Source organism: Theropithecus gelada, chromosome 3 (genome assembly GCF_003255815.1).
Source record: "Theropithecus gelada isolate Dixy chromosome 3, Tgel_1.0, whole genome shotgun sequence".
Lineage (NCBI taxonomy): Eukaryota > Metazoa > Chordata > Mammalia > Primates > Cercopithecidae > Theropithecus > Theropithecus gelada.
In genome coordinates, this window is record NC_037670.1 from 179612429 (window position 1) to 179629769 (window position 17341).

General features: G+C 51.5%; 1 protein-coding gene across 1 annotated transcript in view; it reads right to left on the reverse strand.

Moving 5' to 3' along the window:
- CNPY1 (canopy FGF signaling regulator 1) overlaps positions 1 to 16871 on the reverse strand; it is a 104971-nt gene extending 88100 nt beyond the window's left edge. Inside the window, exon 1 of the mRNA XM_025379467.1 lies at positions 16720 to 16871. The gene's annotated coding sequence lies outside the window, so the exon portion shown is untranslated. The remainder of the gene's footprint in view (positions 1 to 16719) is intronic.
- Between the last annotated feature and the right edge of the window lie 470 nt (positions 16872 to 17341).

Consider the following 17341-nt stretch of genomic DNA (forward strand, 5'->3'; position numbering starts at 1 on the left):
AAATAACAGAAATGTGTTTCTCACCATTCTGGAGACTGGAAGCCCAAGATCCAGGTGCTGGCAGGTTCAGTGTCTGGGGAGGAACCATTTCCTGGCTCACAGAAGTCTCACTGTGTCCTCCCATGGTAGGAGGGGTGGGGGCCCCTCTGGAGGCTCTAAGGGCGCTAGCCCCATTCATGAGCCTCCTGTTCTAATCACCTCCCAAAGGCCCCGCCTCCCAACACCATCCCCTAGGCCTTCAACATCTGAATATGAGGGGACATGAACATTCGGACCACAGCAGTTAGCCCCCTGCACTGCACCTGCATGCAGGAAACCTGGGCCTGGGGAAAGGGGGTGCCAAGGCTGAGGTGCAGGTGACCTTGCTCGGTCAGAGCAGCCTGACTCCGTAAGAGCAGCAGCAGGTAACCCACAGCCCCACAGCTGGCACGTGCAGGACCTCCCACATCAGTACCTAGGTGCTGCACCTGTGCCAGCCACAGTGCTTCATGTGTATTATCCACAGCTCCCTATGAATAAGCGGCATCACCGGTACTTTACACATGGGGCCTTGAGGCACAGACAATGTCAGTCATTTGCCCGGGGACCCACAGCCAGGAAGCAGCTGGGGCTCAGGTGGTCACCCTCCTGTAGGGAACACCATTAGAACCGAGAGGATCTTTACCGCTGCCTAATTCCCAATGAACTTGTTAAAGTTCTAGAAAATGGAGGGAAACCTAGTAGAAATGGCTGAGCTCCCAATGGACAGACATATAGAAGGACAGACGAGGAGGCTGAGACTCTGCACAGCATGGCTGCGGGCCGTGTGCTGGAGGAGAGGTGAAGAGGAGGTAGGGCCCTGGAAACAGGGGAGCCCTTTGTCACAGCAGCCACCCAGGGCTTCTGAGCCCAAAGCCCTGGCAGATGAGGCAAGGGGCTGGAAGAGGAGCTTCTTCCGGGAGGCGGCTCCACAGTATCAGGCTGTGCGTCCCGGAGTCATGGGGCACCTCTACCCGCGAAGGGTTCTTTCCTGTAAAGAACACCATCAGAACCGAGAGGATCTTTACCATCGCCTAATTCCCAATGAACTTGTTAACGCATTTTTAGTGTAATGAAAACATTGGATCAATCCCTAGCAGGGACCGTTGTCATTAAATCGATAGCCCGGGTGGTCCATCACGCTGACAGCTGACGCGCGCAGGAAGGTCGGCTCACAATGAGAGTCACACCGTGCCCTCCACAGTGACGGGGGTGAGGGAGGGGGCCCGGGAGAGATAAAAATCTCCATCTGAATCACCTTGAAAAGAGAGGACAGATAGGATTGTGTCAAGGTTGCAGGTGCCCTGGAGAAGAGCAGGGTGACCATGGCAGCGGCTCGCTGAGAGCGCACCTGCACGGGTGGCTGTTTCAGCAGGAACAGAGCAGGTTCTTACAGTGTCTGCAGTGCGTGCACCACTAGGATTCCCACTACACACTCCTTCATCGTCGCTCCAAATGAGTCCCACAGACCAAAGAGAGGGACGGGGAGAGTAGGGGCAGAAGTAAATCCTATAAAAGACGCCCAGGATGAGCGCTGGGAGTAACCTCGATGGGAAGCCAGGAAAGGGAACATGGGGCCCCGCCGCTCAGGACAGGCCTCCGCAGGCAGCGGCTAAACACATCCCCCAGGAAGTGTGGGTTTCGAGAATGCGTACACTGGGCCTGGAAGCCTCATGACCTCATGTTTTCGGCTTTCTAAGAAGGGATCTGTACTAAGAGAAAGGGGAACGGGGATGGGACGATGAGAACAGCTGTTCAGCACACCGATGTGTGCACCCAGAAGCATTATAACCGTAACTCTCCAATATATGCATATACATGTGTGTACACACAGACACACACGCATACACACACGCACATGCACACACACATGCTTATGCACATGCACACACACGCCATGTGGGCAGCATCTGAGATGGACTTGAGTTCACCACCAGACCTTAGACAGAAGCACAGAGGACAAGGGGAGGAGCTCAGCAGTGTGGCGTCTGTGGGTGAGCCTGGGGGGCCCAGCAGCTGTGGGGCCTGCAGAAACCGGCAGATGCGGGGGTGAAAGTCTGGGGTCCCCGTCAGCGTAGGAAAAGATCCGGCTGGGGAAGCAGAACACACTAGAGAGGAAAGCCACTGGCAAGGTTGAGCCCAGTGTGGGTTTCTGCAGACAGTCCTGGAGAATGTAGACAGTCTACGGAAAAGACAGCAGAGCACTTCGAGAAGTCAGCCAAGCGATGATGAAGTGTACAGACAACAGCCAGTTAGAAAACAAAAGAAGAGGCCAGGTGTGGTGGCTCACGCCTGTAATCCTAGCACTTTGGGAGGCAGAGGCAGGTGGATCACCTAAGGTGAGTTTAAGACCAACCTGGCCAATATGGTGAAAACCCATCTCTACTTAAAAAAAAAAAAAAAAAAAAAAAAAAAAATTAGCTGGGCGTGGTGGTGGGCGCCTGTGATCCCAGCTACCTGGGAGGCTGAGGCAGGAGAATTGCTTGAACATGGGAGGTGGAGGTTGCAGTGAGCCAAGATCACGCAAAAAAAAAAAAAAAGAGAAAAGAAAAGAAAAGAAAATGAAAGAAGAAAATGTTATGTTAACACCAACAAGACAGGGTAGCCAGAATATAAATGAAGCACTGGTGCCTTAGGGCATTGAAATGACTTTGTCCACCTCTACAGTGAGGAGAGCGGTTAGTTAGATAGCCCACAGAACGCACAGTGCTGGGAGCCGGGCACCCATGTGGAGCTGGACTTCAGGGGAGGAGGCGACGTCCACGTGGGGTCAGCGATCCTGATCACTGTGCCACTCTGGTGGGGAACGCTGATAGTGGGGGACGGTGGGGGGAACAAGGGGCCCATGGAAAATCTCTGCACTTGCCACTCAGTTATACTGTATAGCTAAAACCACATAACAAAATAAAGTCTAGTTAAAGGAGGAAATTTACAGGATGCATTTGAAGAAAACCTTGAACTCTACTGGGAAATAGTAAAAAGATTCAAGCAAAGGAGATTGTTCTTAGATAGGAAGGCTAAGCATGGTAAAGATATAAACATGCATCTATATACATCTAATGAGATAAAGATCAAATAATAACCTTTTTGACCTTTATAAAATAACCTGAAAGTTAATAGAAAATATGAGTAATATGTGATATTAAAATATAAAGGTATAATAGGAAATATCTATAATAGTGGTGCAGAAATAGTTAAAAACAGCCAAGAGTCTAGAAACTTCCATGGAGTCCAGACTCTAATGCGCATGGGAATTGATTACAAGATATTATTTAAAATAATAACAGTAAGGTACTAAGCAAAGACTTAATGAGTGTATATTGTATGCCAAAGGTCCACCCATTAGCCTCAATTTCTACCACAACCCTTTACACCAAAATTAATTCCAGGTGGGTTCAATATGATTCTTTGAGGTAATCTTCAAGTGTGCTCAGTTTTGCCAGGTGGGATTGTTCATGCCTGTGGTCACAGCTACTTGGAAAGTTGAGGTGGGAGGATGGCTTGAGCCCAGGAGTTCCGCTACACTCCAGCCTGGGGGACAGAGCAAAATCCCCAACTCTTAAAAATAAAGAAACAGGCCAGGCGTGGTGGCTCACACCTGTAATCTCAGCACTTTGGGAGGCCGAGGCGGGCAGATCGCCTGAGGTCAGGAGTTCGAGACCAGCCTGACCAACATGGAGAAACCCCGACTCTACTAAAAATACAAAAATTAGCTGGGCGTGGTGGTGCATGCCTGTAATTCCAACGACTCAGGAGGGTGAAGCAGAAGAATCACTTGAACCCAGGAGGCGGAGGTTGCAGTGAGCAGAGATCATGCCATTGCACTCCAGCCTGGGCAACAAGAGCGAAACTCTGACTCAAAAAGAAAACAAACAAAGTAACAAACAAAAATGTGTGCCTTGTTTTTATAAATATGAGATGAAACCAAGAAGTCATAGGAAAAATATTAATAAATTATGTTACATCAAAAATTTGTAGAGAAAAAGCACCAAAAGCAAATGCAAAAGATAAATGAAAACCCAGAAGCATGCAATACCTATGAGAAGAACTATTTTAATTTTGCTTAAAAGGCTCTTATAAATTATTAAGGAAAAAATAACAGCCTAATTTTTTTAAACGAGCAAAACAGGCTTAGAATAATAAATAATTCTAAGCCTGCCTCTTCTCTTTGCTCATTTTATGCTATTTATACTATGCTCATTAAATGCTATTTATTTTTTATTCTAAGAAGAAAGGTCAGGTGAAAACATATCAATCTTACACATAATTTAAGAAATGCTAGGACCAGGTGCGGTGGCTCACTCCTGTAATCCCAGCACTTTGGGAGGCCAAGGAGGGCAGATCACTGGAGGTCAGGAGTTTGAGGCCAGCCTGGCCAACACGGTGAAACTCTGTCTCTACTAAAAATACAAAAATTAGCCGGGCGTGATTGTGGGCGCCTGTAATCCCAGTGACTCGGGAGGCTGAGACAGGAGAATCCTGCCTTGAACTGGGGAGGCAGAGGTTGCAGTGAGCCAAGATTGTGCCATTGCACTCCAGCTTGGGCAACAAGAGCAAAACTCTGTCTCAAAAAAAAAAAAAAAGAAACAAAGAAAGAAAGAAAAGAGAAGAAAAAAGAAATGCTAATAAAATTAAGTGATGACTTTCTTTTATCAGATTGGCAAAAATTGAAAATATGCAGAGTTGATTGAAGAATGTGCACAAACCATCACATACTAAGTGTTAGGTAGTGAACTGGCAGAAACGATAGGAAGTCCACAAAAACTGTCAAGAAAAGAGCTCCAAAACCCTGTTAGTAAAAAATACAGTTAAGTAATTCTGTGTATAGCATGTAATTCATGTTTAAAAAACAAAAACCCAGCACCTCAGACCTTCCTTACTAGTAAGAGGACAGCTACTATCAAAATATCTGAAAACCACATGTTGGCGAGGAAGTGGAGAACCTGGACTCCTGGACGCTGCTGCTGGGGGTATAAAACGGGGCAGCTGCAGTGAAATACAGAGCGGCAGTTTCCCAGCAAGTTAAAATAAGAACTCCCACAGGACCCAGCACGTCCCATCTGCACATAGACAGAGAATTGAAAGAAGGATCTCAAGGAGATATTTGCACTCCTGTGTTCATAGCAGCAGGATTCACAGCAGCTAAAACACGGATGCAAACCAAACGCCCATCCACAGATGAATGGACAAACAATGTGGTCCGTACGTGTGATGGGATATTACTCAGCCTTAAAAAGGAAGGGAATCCCGACGTGTGCCTCAACCTGATGGACCTCAAGGATATTTTGCTGAGTGAAATAAGCTAGTTGCCAAACGACAAATACAGCAGATTCCGCTTACCTAAGATCCCTCAAGTGGTCAAACCCACAGAGACAGAAAGTAGAACCGTGGGTGCCAGGGGCTGGGGGGTGACAGAGCGAGGAGTTCGTGCTTCATGGGGACAGAACTCCAGTTTGGGAAGATGGAAAGTTCTGGAGATGATGGAGGCAAGTGATGGATGCTCAGGAATGTGATTGCCCGTAACGCCATGGAACTAACTGTACGTTTAGACGGTTAAGATGGAAAATTGTAGGTTACGTGCATGTCACTGCAATTAGAAATGAGACCCAAGCCTCCGGATCAGGTGGCATTCACACATTCACACATTCACACATTCACACAGTTGCACCAGAGACACTGTCAAGGTTCGCCTACCCTGGGGTGGGCAAGTGTAACTGGCTGCAGCTTTGGTTCAAGCCCAGGGGTGGCCAAGTAGCGGTGGAGAGGAGTGGCACCGACATTTTCCACAGCAAGTATGTACAGATTTTGTCATTATTATTATTATTATTACTATTACTATTGAGATGGAGTCTTGCTCTGTCACCCAGGCTAGAGTGCAGTGGCATAATCTCGGCTCACTGCCACCTCCACCTCCCAGGTTCAAGCGATTCTCCTGCCTCAGCCTTCCAAGTAGCTGGGATTACAGGCGTCCACCACCAAGCCTGACTAATTTTTGTAGTTTTAGTAGAGATGAGGTTTTACCATGTTGGCCAGGCTGGTCTCAAACCCCTGACTTCAGGTGGTCTGCCCGCCTTGGCCTCCCAAAGTGCTGGGATTACAAGTGTGAGCAGCCACACCCAGCCCACTCTTCGTAATTTAAAAGGAGGAAGAAAATGATCCGACATCTGCGAGAGGAACGGCAGCCGGAAAAAGCCCACAGCCGAGGCATGACACTCAGCGGAGACCCCACCACTGGGCAGGGCCCTCTCGGGGCAGGCTCCAGCAGCCCTCTGTCCACACCTGCTCCCTGCAGCCTCCCTGGGGAGCCGGAGCCTGCATTTCCTGAGCTTGAGGCCAGGAGTAGCACCCACAGGCTTTTCCCAGCATCGTCATGCTTATTCCATCACTAGGGTGTGGGCCCCGAGGCATGCCAGCGCTGGGCCAGGCACAGAGGTGACACAGTGAGACACAGCAGGGAGACGGCACCACCTCAGCAGTCCCACGTGGATCCTTTGGAGGGACGGGTGGCCTAGAGACAAGCCCGGCCCACAGGGCGGAGGCCGGTCGATGAGCATCCGTGGCGAACTGACAATGGCCTCAGGTCCGGCCCATTTCAGAGGCCACCAGCAGATCACTGGAGGTCAGCGAGGGCTCCTGGAGGTGCCGGCCCCAGGGTTGACAGGCAGAGAATCCTGCAGCATGGGGCACACTTCCCAGTCAGAGCCCACCTTGACCCTCCAGACTGTGGGATGGCAGTAAAACCACAATAGCTTGTGTCGGGAAAGCAAAGGAACAAGGTCCAAAGGGTCTTCTCCTTCTGGGATCAGGTACCATGAGGGGGGGTCTAAGCAGGGGCCTTGTACCGAGACCCTGGTCACCCTCAGGGGTGCCCTGGTGGAGGATGCGCAGTGGTTGGTGGTGCCCAACATGCAGGGGCGGGCAGAGGTGGAGCAGCCAGCAGGGGAGGCTGGAAAGGAGGACCCGAGGATTGGCCACGAAAGCAAGAGGCGCCTGGAGGGGCAAGGGCCATGAGGCTGGGCCCCCATCTCTCACCACATACAAAGGTCAACTCAAAACCGATTAAAGACTTAAATGTGAGACTGGAAACTATAAAAGTACAAGGAGAAAACATAGGAGAAACACTTTGACATTGGTCTGGGCAAGAATTTGGGGGATAAGACCTCAAAAGCACAGGTAATAAAAGCAAACATAGACAAATGGGATTCCACCAAACTAAAAAACTTCTGTACAGCAAAGGAAGCAATCAACAGAGTGAAGGGAAAGCCTGTGGAATGGGAGAAAGTATTTGCAAGCCACACATCTGATAAGGGACTAATAACCAAAGTGAATAAGGAACTCAACTCAACAGCACAAATCAAATGATCCTATTTTAAAATGGCCACCAGGTTTATGAAAAAATGCTCAACATCACTAATCACCAGGGAAGTGCAAATCAAAGCCGGAGTGAGACAGCACTGCACACCTGTTAGAATGACTCGAACCCAACAAAACCAAAGAGGGCAAGTGTTGGCGAGGATGAGGAGGAAAGCAGACCCTGTACACCATTGGTGGGAATGCAAATTGCTACAGCCATTATGGAAAACAGTAGGGAAGTTCCTAAAAAAATTAAGAATAGAACTTCCCTATGATCTAGCAACCCCACTACCGACTACAGACCCAAAGAGAATGAAGTCCCTATGTCAAAGAGATACACTGAAAAGTCACAGTGCACCTCATAGATAGGTACAATGATTAGGTGTCAATTAACACAAAATTTTAAAAGAAGAAGTGTTGGCTCTGCCAGCCCCAGCTAAATCGGATGGCCCATTGACCTGTATTGGTCCATTCTCACATTGCTATAAAGAGCTACCTGAGGCTGGGTAATTTATGAAGAAAAGAGGTGTCACTGGCTCATGGTTCTGCATGCCGTACAGGAAGCGTGGCTGGGGAGGCCTCAGGAAACTTTCAATCGTGGCGGAGGGTGAACACAGACATGCCAAGTTGTTTACTGATTTTCTATGACTGTTTTTGTGCTCCAGCGACAAAGTTCAATAGTTACAACAGAGACGGCACGGCCTGTGGAGACAGAAATACTTACCAGCTGACCCTTCACAAAAACAGGTGGCCGCAGAGCCACGTTCAGAGTCATACCACGCGTGGCGGGGAGAGAGCCAGGCCTTTAGTGACCCACTTGGACGTTGGCCCATGGTTGTTGAGGGCTGTTCCTGGGGGCGCTAACTCCCTGGCATTTCCAGCCTTCTTTGCACTCAGCAGAGGAGGTCAGTAATCTGCTGGAGGCCAGAGGAAGCTCTTGGGTGACCACATCAGGCAGCAAGTGGGTGCTAGGAGGTGTCAGCGGGGCACCAACAGGCTGGTGACCCCTTTACCTCGGAGGGAGGCAATCCACACAAAACCCTTCACCACTGCTCGGAGATGGCAGGTGCCAACGTTAGGCATGATTTCAGTTCTCAATAGCATTAGCCTCTTCCCACAGGACTTACGAAGAACAGCCCAACACCACAGAACCCCACGGAAGGGGCTCAGCTGCAATGTCACTACCCAAATCCTCCAGGAAGGGAAACGAAGTCCAGGGCTGTGTGCTTTGCCAAGAGCCTCTCTCTCTGACAACATAGCAACGATTAGCAATAAGGTGGCAAAGAATGCTGGTTTCATGCATTTTATTACTAATATGACTCCTGGAAGGAGGGCAGGCAGGACACTCACTTCCCCCGAGTAGGTTAGGTTTTCTGTTTTACGAGGCAGGATTGGGAGAATCGCTTCAGGACATGGAGCAGCAGCGCTGCCGCCTCTGCGTTCACCGTGAGTACTCAGGGCCGTTCGTGCCAGAGAGACAGAATTCAACCAAATTGAAGGAGACGAGATGTCTCTGCCCAGGTTTCGCTAAATGGGTTGGCTTCAAGTGGAAGAAAATACTGCAAGAGATTTTAAAAGAGCAATGCAGAGTGAGATAGAAAAAAAGAAGAGAAGAAACCCCTAAGACAGGAGATCTCATGGAGTTGGAGCTGGACCAGGTGAAACAGTGAGATCCAAGAGGGGCCTGTGCCACCGCACCCCCTTTCCCCGGGGGTCTCCATTTCTCTGTTCAGCTCGTCCTCTCTACCTCCCATGCCCTGGCCCTGGGGCTTGCCGGCTTCCTGACTCCTCACCCCACTTCTCCAAGCTCCACCTTTGCACCCACCTGGCGTGCTCCAGCCCTGCACCTGGTCTGTTCAAAACTCATCAGCAAGTCAAAATGTCCCAATGCCCGAATACATGTCTATTTGCAATTACATGCACATGCTGCAAAACCCTATTAGGGACTATGTCCAGTTTTGAGATAAACATGACCAGGAGTTCTAACATTTCAGCCCTCAGGGGCTCATGGCCTCCTCCTGGCTTGCATGCTGCAATGCACATACCACACTCTAAACCTGAGGCCAGCAAGCGGCCCTGCCTGCATCTGCTCTTCACACCACTCTCATGTATGGGAGGGATCCATTGCCAGAACGATTTTGAAAACCTTTTAGGCCTTTCCAGAGCATCTTCCCTAAAGCTCATCCCCCCAGAGCCCCGCTCTGTCCCAGAGCACACAGCACGCTCGCCTTGGTCTGTCCCAGAGCGCTGACAAGCTCATCTTGGTCTCTTCCAGAGGCACTGCTAGGGCCCCCAGCCTGGGTTACGCATTTGCATTTGAGCAGCAGCTTCCTGGAAACAATTCCTTAGAGTGAAAAGCAGGCCCTGGGTCTGGACAAAGAGAATGTATTTTGGGTGATGGTATCTTCTACTTCATCTCCAATCACCCAAACCCCAGGGGGTGCCTGCTGATGGTGTGTGGAGTGGACGTGGGGACTGACTCTGGGAAGGTTCTTGGAAAGGGTTCAACTGACACCCACCAGTGACACGACAGCCCCTGTGGAGACCCTGACTCACACCTCCTCCGTCATCAGTCCCTCCACCCTCACACCTCAGCCCCAGCCCACCCCCCCTCTAGCAGCTCCCATGGGATGGGCCCTTGTTTCAGACAGTCTCTGTGGGCTCCCAGCCCTGCCTTCCCCTCCACACCCTGTCCCCAGCCCCTGGTGCCCAAACAGGACACCTGAAGCCACCGCCCCTGTCCTGTCCCCCTCTTGGTCCCAGAACCAGGCTGGAGAAGCCAGCGCCAGTAAGAGAGCCAGCCTCGAACTGCCCAGGCAGAGCTCGTTCAGTCCTGCCTGCAACCATGGAGCCAGCAGCCATCCAGGAGAAGCACAGGCAGAGGCAAAGAGCAGAGGCCCCCCCCAACCCAGACCCAGCCAAGGTCAGAGCCAGCGGAGGCGTCAGGGGCTCGGTCCCAGCCTTCAGAGCCTCTTCTTCCCATGTGCCCAGTCCCTGCCACAGCGGGCCCTGTCCTCCTCGCTGGGGCCACCGATTCTCTCAAGGCTCTTACACCGCCCACTGTAACCGACGCGACGGAGGCCACCTGCTCTTCCTCTGTTCTCTGATCAGCTAAAAGCCACCCATGAATTCCTGCATTGAGAGGGCAAGCTTCAGCCAGGAGACCTGAGAGTGTGTTTTTAAATCAATTGTAGCTAACTGGTGTCTTGTAACCAGCAGGCGTGTGAGATATGTCGTCCAAGGCTCAGGGACAGGTGCATGCCTTCCCCGGCCGCCAGGCTGAACCATGACCCCAGCCCAGCCCAAGTGAGCTCAGAGAGGTGAAATGCCTGTCCAAGTTCACAGAGCCAGGGCACAGCGGGGGCAAGGCTGGAACCCAGGGGACCCCAAAGCAGCTGCCCTCGAGACTGGATGCAGGGCCTGGACTGGAGGTGCTGAGAAGGACCCCCAAAGGGCTTCTCTTTGAGTACCCATGAGCCGGGTAACAGGGAAAGGCGGTGGCCCAGCAGCCTGGCCCCCTTGGGGAAGGGTTTGCTGAGCTCTCTGGAAGCCCCTGGACCCCTGTGGCACCCCCCTTCATACACACTCACCTCCACAGAACACCTCCGGGTCCCGGGCACCCCGGGCCAGCGCAGGCCCCAGCAGCAGGGCCAGCAGAGCCAGGGGCAGCAGCATGGGCCCCATGCCAGCCGACCGACTGTGCCGCCTCACACTAGCCTCCTCCCAGGCCCCTCCTGGGTCCTTCCGCCAGTGCTGGGCATGCAGCAGAGAAATGGCATACAAAGTCCCCGGGCCGCACTGCCCTAGATACCCGCCCCACCCTGCAGGTGCTGCACCTGGGCCCCTTCCCAGTGAGCCAGCTGCACCTGCACCGCACAGCTGGTGCTCTCCTGGTCCCCGCCCCACCCCACCCCCACCCCAAACCTGCGCTGTCTGCCGTTCCCTCAGTACCCAATCACCCCCACCCCACATCCCCACACCTGTCTAAGGTTCTCACACCTGTCTCAGGTTCCCACACCCTCATCCCCATCCCACCACCCTTGCTTCCCTCTCCGCCCCCACCTCACCCTGCAGCGGCTCGTGCTGCACCTGGGCCCACTTGAGGTGCTCAGCAGCCTCGGCCCAGTTGGTCAGCACCCTGTGCCTACCCTCACCCTGGTCCCTCATACCGGGCCTCCTCCTTCACCCCTTCACATCCCCACCCCATCCATAGTCCCCACTCCAAGGCCAAGTCCCCACGCTTTGGTCCCCAGCCCTGTCCCATGATCTCCACAACCAGCTGAGGTCCTCACACCCATGTCCCTGTCTCCAACCCACCCCTGTCCTGTCCCCACCCCCTGCAGCCCCCATCTGCCAGGGCCATTTTACCATCCTCTGTGGACCACAGGTATGAGCCCTGGAGCTCAGGCCCTGCCACTCAAAGCCCTGAGGGCAAACCCTCTCCCAGCAGGTAAAGGTGTGAGGTCCCTGGGCCCCTCTGGGTGGGGGGACATCCTCCAGGGTTCTGAGAAGCTCCTCCTGTCGGGGACCCCGCCTTTATCTTCCTGGGGACCTTCCCACCCCCATGCCACTCTCTTTCTCCTTTGTACCCTCCCATGGCCCCCCTTTCCCCACTTTATCCCCGCACACCCCATAAGCCTCTGAGTGGGAGGAGGGGATGCGTGTGCACTCTGGCAGGACTCTGCCCTGAAAGCAGCGGCCCCTTCGCAGAGGAGCAGGGCATAAAAAGCAGGGCGCCCCCCGGCCACCTCCCCTGGAGGTGGAGCCTCCACGGGGGTTGACTCAGAGCCTGCACTGGTGACCTCCCTAGAATACCCTGCTGTGGACCCAGCGGGCCCTGTGGAGCACAGGTGGTGGAGAGGGAAGGCTAAGTGTTTAGTGCAGGGAGGAGAATGCTGTTCTGAGTGATTGTCTCCACATTCATCTCATCTGCATTTTCCATGGTGCTCTGTTTGCTTCTGAGCACTTGGTCCCTAAAATAATGCTGGCCCCATTGAAGATGACAACAGGGAGTGACATTTAGAATAAAATGGAGGTGAGGAAGAACAGGGGTGTGGGGAGAAAGGAAGGAAGGAGGAAAGATAGAAGGGAGGAAAGAAGGAGAAAGAGAGGAAGGAGGGAGGGAGGAAGGAAGAAGGGAGGAAGGGAGAAAGGAGGGAGGGAGGAAGGAAGGAGGCAGGAAGGGAGGAAGAAGGGAGGAAGGAAGGAGGGGGAAGGGAGGAGGGAGGGAGGAAGGAGAGAGGGAGGAAGCAAGGAGGGGAGAAGGGAGGAAGGAGGGAGGAAAGGAGGAAGGAGGGAGGGGGAAAGGGAGGAAGGAGGAAGGAGTCAGGGAAGGGAGGAAGGAGGGAGGAAGGAAGGATGGAAGAAGGAAGGAGAGAGGAAGGGAGGGAAGGCAAGGGAGGGAAGATGCCCCAGGATCTCCTGGTAACCACTGTTCCATACGGACTCTGCATCCCTCTGAGGACCCTGGCACCTTTTAGTGCAGAACAGCATCTGGAAACCAAGCCCGGGGTGCTCACTGCATTCATTGCTGCAGGGGTGTCATGGCTCCTAGGTTCTCAGGGAACAGAAGGAGGAAACACCTGTATATATCCATATAGACAGACATGCTCACCCCAACACACATGTGTATGTCTCGCTGACTGTTGTTGGGTCTATGTGTACATTTTACTGAACCTGTCAGTTGACACTGAGACCCCAGCCCCAGTCTGGCCACCTCCAGTTCTTTCTCATTTTCTCGCTTTCCAACATTAGTAGGCCCTTCTCCGACAGCAAGAAACCGGGCTCCTGTCTTCCTGGAAAGGGGTATTTGCTCCATTCTCTGCATATCTCCCCAGCCGCCGCCACTTCCTCATGTCACTTGCTCCCCTCCCCAAGCTATGTCATTTACCAGGCCCCAAAGAATGGGCTCCATAAATAACAGCCTTGTGGGATCTTTATGGACAGTTTGCTGCATGCCAGGATCTGTGCTTTATGCAGGGATTCATCTTTAATTCACTCAATATCCCCAACCTGTAGATAGGAAACCGAGTCTAAGGAAGATGTAGTCATTTGCTCAAGTACACTTCTCGTATGGTTAGTGACATCATTTTATTTTTAGCCAGGACAGCAGTGTGCTCAGTTCCTGGTCACCTTGCTCCTAGGTACGTCTAGGAGACGAAGCTCTGGCCTGTGAGATGTAAGTAGAGGCTGTTGGTGGGGCCTCTGAAAAGTTTGTTGAAAGTGGGAAGACTGGCCGGGCGCGGTGGCTCACGCCTGTAATCCCAACACTTTGGGAGGCTGAGGCAGGCAGATCACCTGAGGTCAGGAGTTCAAGCCTGGCTAACATGGTGAAACCCTGTCTCTAATAAAAATACAAAAATTAGCCGGGTGTGGTGGCAGGCGCCTGTAATCCCAGCTACTCAGGAGGCTGAGGCAGGAGAAGCACTTGAACCCAGGAGGTGGAGGTTGCAGTGAGCCAAGATTGAGCCATTGCACTCCGACCTGGGCAACAAGAGTGAAACTCTGTCTCAAAAAAAAAAAGAAAACTGAGTAAGGATGTGAGCAAAAAGAATAGCAAAATTAAGAATTTGATAACACAAGGAGTTGGTAGTGGTCTGATGAAACATCAGTCTCATATCACTTGTGGGAGTGTAAGTGGGTACCGCCTCCAGTGAGGGTTACCTGGTAATAGTCAAATAATCATTTAAATTCTAAGCAGGCATCCTGGGTGACCCAGTGATTCCTCCTGCAGGAATTCACTCCACACATACACTCGCACAGGTGCACAGTGGTTTGTGTCTGAAGTTACTCATTGCAGCATTGTTTGAAACAGCCAGAGATTTAAAAAAAAAAAAATCTGCTTTCAGTAGGAAACGTGTTTAAAGTATGGTGCAATGAACTACCGTGTCAGGGAAAAGAAAGGGAAATTTCTTTATGGAATGCTATGGTATAATCTCCAAAACATATTTTTAAGTTTAAAAAAAAAAAAAGATTCCATACAGTGTGTATATAGCAGGTCCTTGACTTGTGATGGTTTGACTTGTAATTTTTTGACTTTATAAGGATATGAAAGTGACATGCAGTCTATAGAAACCCTACTTCAAATTTTGAGATTTGATCTTTCCCAGGCTAGGATATGCATCAAGAACTCTCTCAAACCTGGGCAGGGGCAGCCACAGCCCCCAGTCAGCCCTGAGACCATGAGGGTGAGCAACCTGCCCTCTGCAGTGGGCTGTGCTGCCCAGTGATGCTGCCAGCTGTGGGCTGATGCGAGTGTTCTGAGCATGGTTAAGGTAGGCGAGGCTACGCTGCGTTGTTCCCTTGGTTGGGTGTATTAAATGCATTTTGACTTAAAATACTTCCGACTTATGATGGGTTTACTGGGATGTGATGTCATCCTAAGATGAGGAGCGTCTGTAATGTAATATGCTACTCTTTGAGTAAAATAAAATATTTCTGGAAGGATACCAAGATCAATCTCCTCTGGGTAGAAAACCTAGTGGCTGAGGGCCCTTGGATAATACAAAATCTGGCCTTTGTCCCTGGTTCCTGGGTGGGAGACTCTAAGTCCTGGGAACTTCCCAAGTGGTTAAACTGTCTTCATTATTCACATGACTCATGGTGGGCCCTGGTAGCTTGTACTGATGAGGTGAGCCAGCGTGGCCCCTGGATACCTGCAGGATGGGAGGTGGCCACTAGCAAACCCAATCATGTGATTAGAGGACTAAGACTTTGGGTGCAGGGCTGTCAGCCCAACCTGCTGACCTCTGGGAGGCGGTGGAGGAGCTGGAGACTGAGTTTTCCCCAGCTTGGCCGATCACTCAACCGATCATGTTTATGGAATGAGATGCCAATAAAAGCTCTGACGGTGGGGCTCCGTGGAAGGCTCCGTGTGCCTGGAAGATGACATGTGCTGATCCATAGGGCAGGACATGGAAGCTCTGCATTCGGGACCCAACCAGCCCTTGCCCCACGTGTCTCTTCATTTGGCTGGCCTGATGTGTGTTCTTTATTATGAAAATGGGATTGTGGCTGGGCGCAGTGGCTCAAGCCTGTAATCTCAGCACTTTGGAAGGCCAAGATGGGCGGATCACGAGGTCAGGAGATCGAGACCATCCTGGTTAACACGGTGAAACCCCGGTGAAACCCCATCTCTACTAAAAAATACAAAACACTAGCTGGGCGAGGTGGCGGGCACCTGTATTTCCAGCTACTCGGGAGGCTGAGGCAGGAGAATGGCGTAAACCCGGGAGGTGGAGCTTGCAGTGAGCAGAGATCCGGCCACTGCACTCCAGCCTGGGTGACAGAGCGAGACTCCGTCTCAAAAAAAAAAAAAAAGAAAATGGGATTGTGGCCAGGCACAGTGGCGTACACCTGTAATCCTTTGGGAGGCCGAGGCGGGTGGATCACCTGAGGTCAGGAATTCAAGACCAACCTGGCCAACATAGTGAAACCCCGTCTCTACAAAAATACAAAAATTAGTTGGGCATGATGGCTGGTGTCATCATGCTGGGATTCCAGCTCCTCAGGAGGCTGAGGCGGGAGAATTGCTTGAACCCAGCAGGCAAAGGTAGTGAGCCGAGATCTTGCCACTGCACTCTAGCCTGGGCGACAAAGCACCCAGTCAGATTCAGTCTAAAAAAAAAAAGGATTGTAAGTGCAACACTTTCGTAGGCTCTGGGAGTGTTCCAGTAAATTATAAAACCAGAGGTCATCAGGGGAGCCCCCGGATTTGTAGCAAGTTGGTCAGAGGTGCAGGTGGCCTGGGGACCCCACTTGGGGGTGGCATCTGAAGCAGGGGCCATCTTGTTGGGACCCTACCCTTAACCCATTTATGCCAGAGGTCACAAGGTTTTTTTTTGTGAAAAATCAGACCTTGACAATGACTTTGCGCAGTAGGCTATAAGTAAGTCCCACAAGCTTAGCGTTCCAATAATGGAACACTAGGCATAAATGGGTTAAACCTGTGGGGTCTGACGTTCACTGGGTGGCACTTTCAAAGTGGAAACAAAAAAAGGGAAATGAATTTTTGCTATAGGCCTTTTGTACCTTTTTTGAATATATTTCCTATTTACAAACAAATGAAAAGAAAGGTATTTTTAATTGCAGGAAAAACAAACAGTTTTATACGAAAGCCATGGTGCAAACATGAAGCCGACTAAAACATGGCCTAATTTTGAGCTACTGACAGAGCTTAGAGAAAGACCTTCTTCCCGCGGACAGGACAGGGAGCCCTCTCCTTCCAGAGGGGAGTCTAAAGCTTTCTGCCTGCTTCATGTGTTTCAGAAGCTCTAGCTTTCATTCTCCGTTCGATTTTACCAACCAGCCCTGAGCAAACAGACCTCCGACCCTTGAAGTCAGGAACACTTGGAGTTTCTCCGGGCAAGGCACAGGTGGCCGGTGCCAAGCTGCCCAGGTGAGGAGAGTCTGGAGGACTCACGCCTTAGGTGTGTTTGATTTCACCACCGCAGGAAAAGCCTCCTCACGTGCACCGCACGGGCTTGCAGAAAACAGCCTCAGCCCGGAGAAAGGCGTTCGGAGAAGTGCGCTCCGCTCCGTCCCAGACACTCCCTCTTCCTGGCATCCTTGCAGCTCTCTGGTTGGGGTTTTTGGGGTTTTGTTTTCTTTCTCTTTGCATCCTCATTTCTCCTCTGGGCTTTTCTGTTGCACAAAACAGAAAAAAAGAGAAGAAAAACACTTTGACAGATTGTTTTATTCTGTGGCCACAGGAAATCAGAGGGGACTAAATGTGGAAGGAGCTGAGCGACTCCAGCCCTCTCATTCAGTGTACAGAGCAGCTTAGCAAGAAGGCGTGAACTGCTGGGCTGGGCTTGCATTCTACAAAACTCTGCAATTCACCGGGGTCAGCCTGGGCAGGCACTCCAAGTCCATGGCCTGCGTCAAGTGAGTCGCACAGCTGATGCTACCTGGAGGCACCGGTGTCACCGACTCTTCCCCATCTGCTGGCCCAATCTTTTAGGCTTTTGCT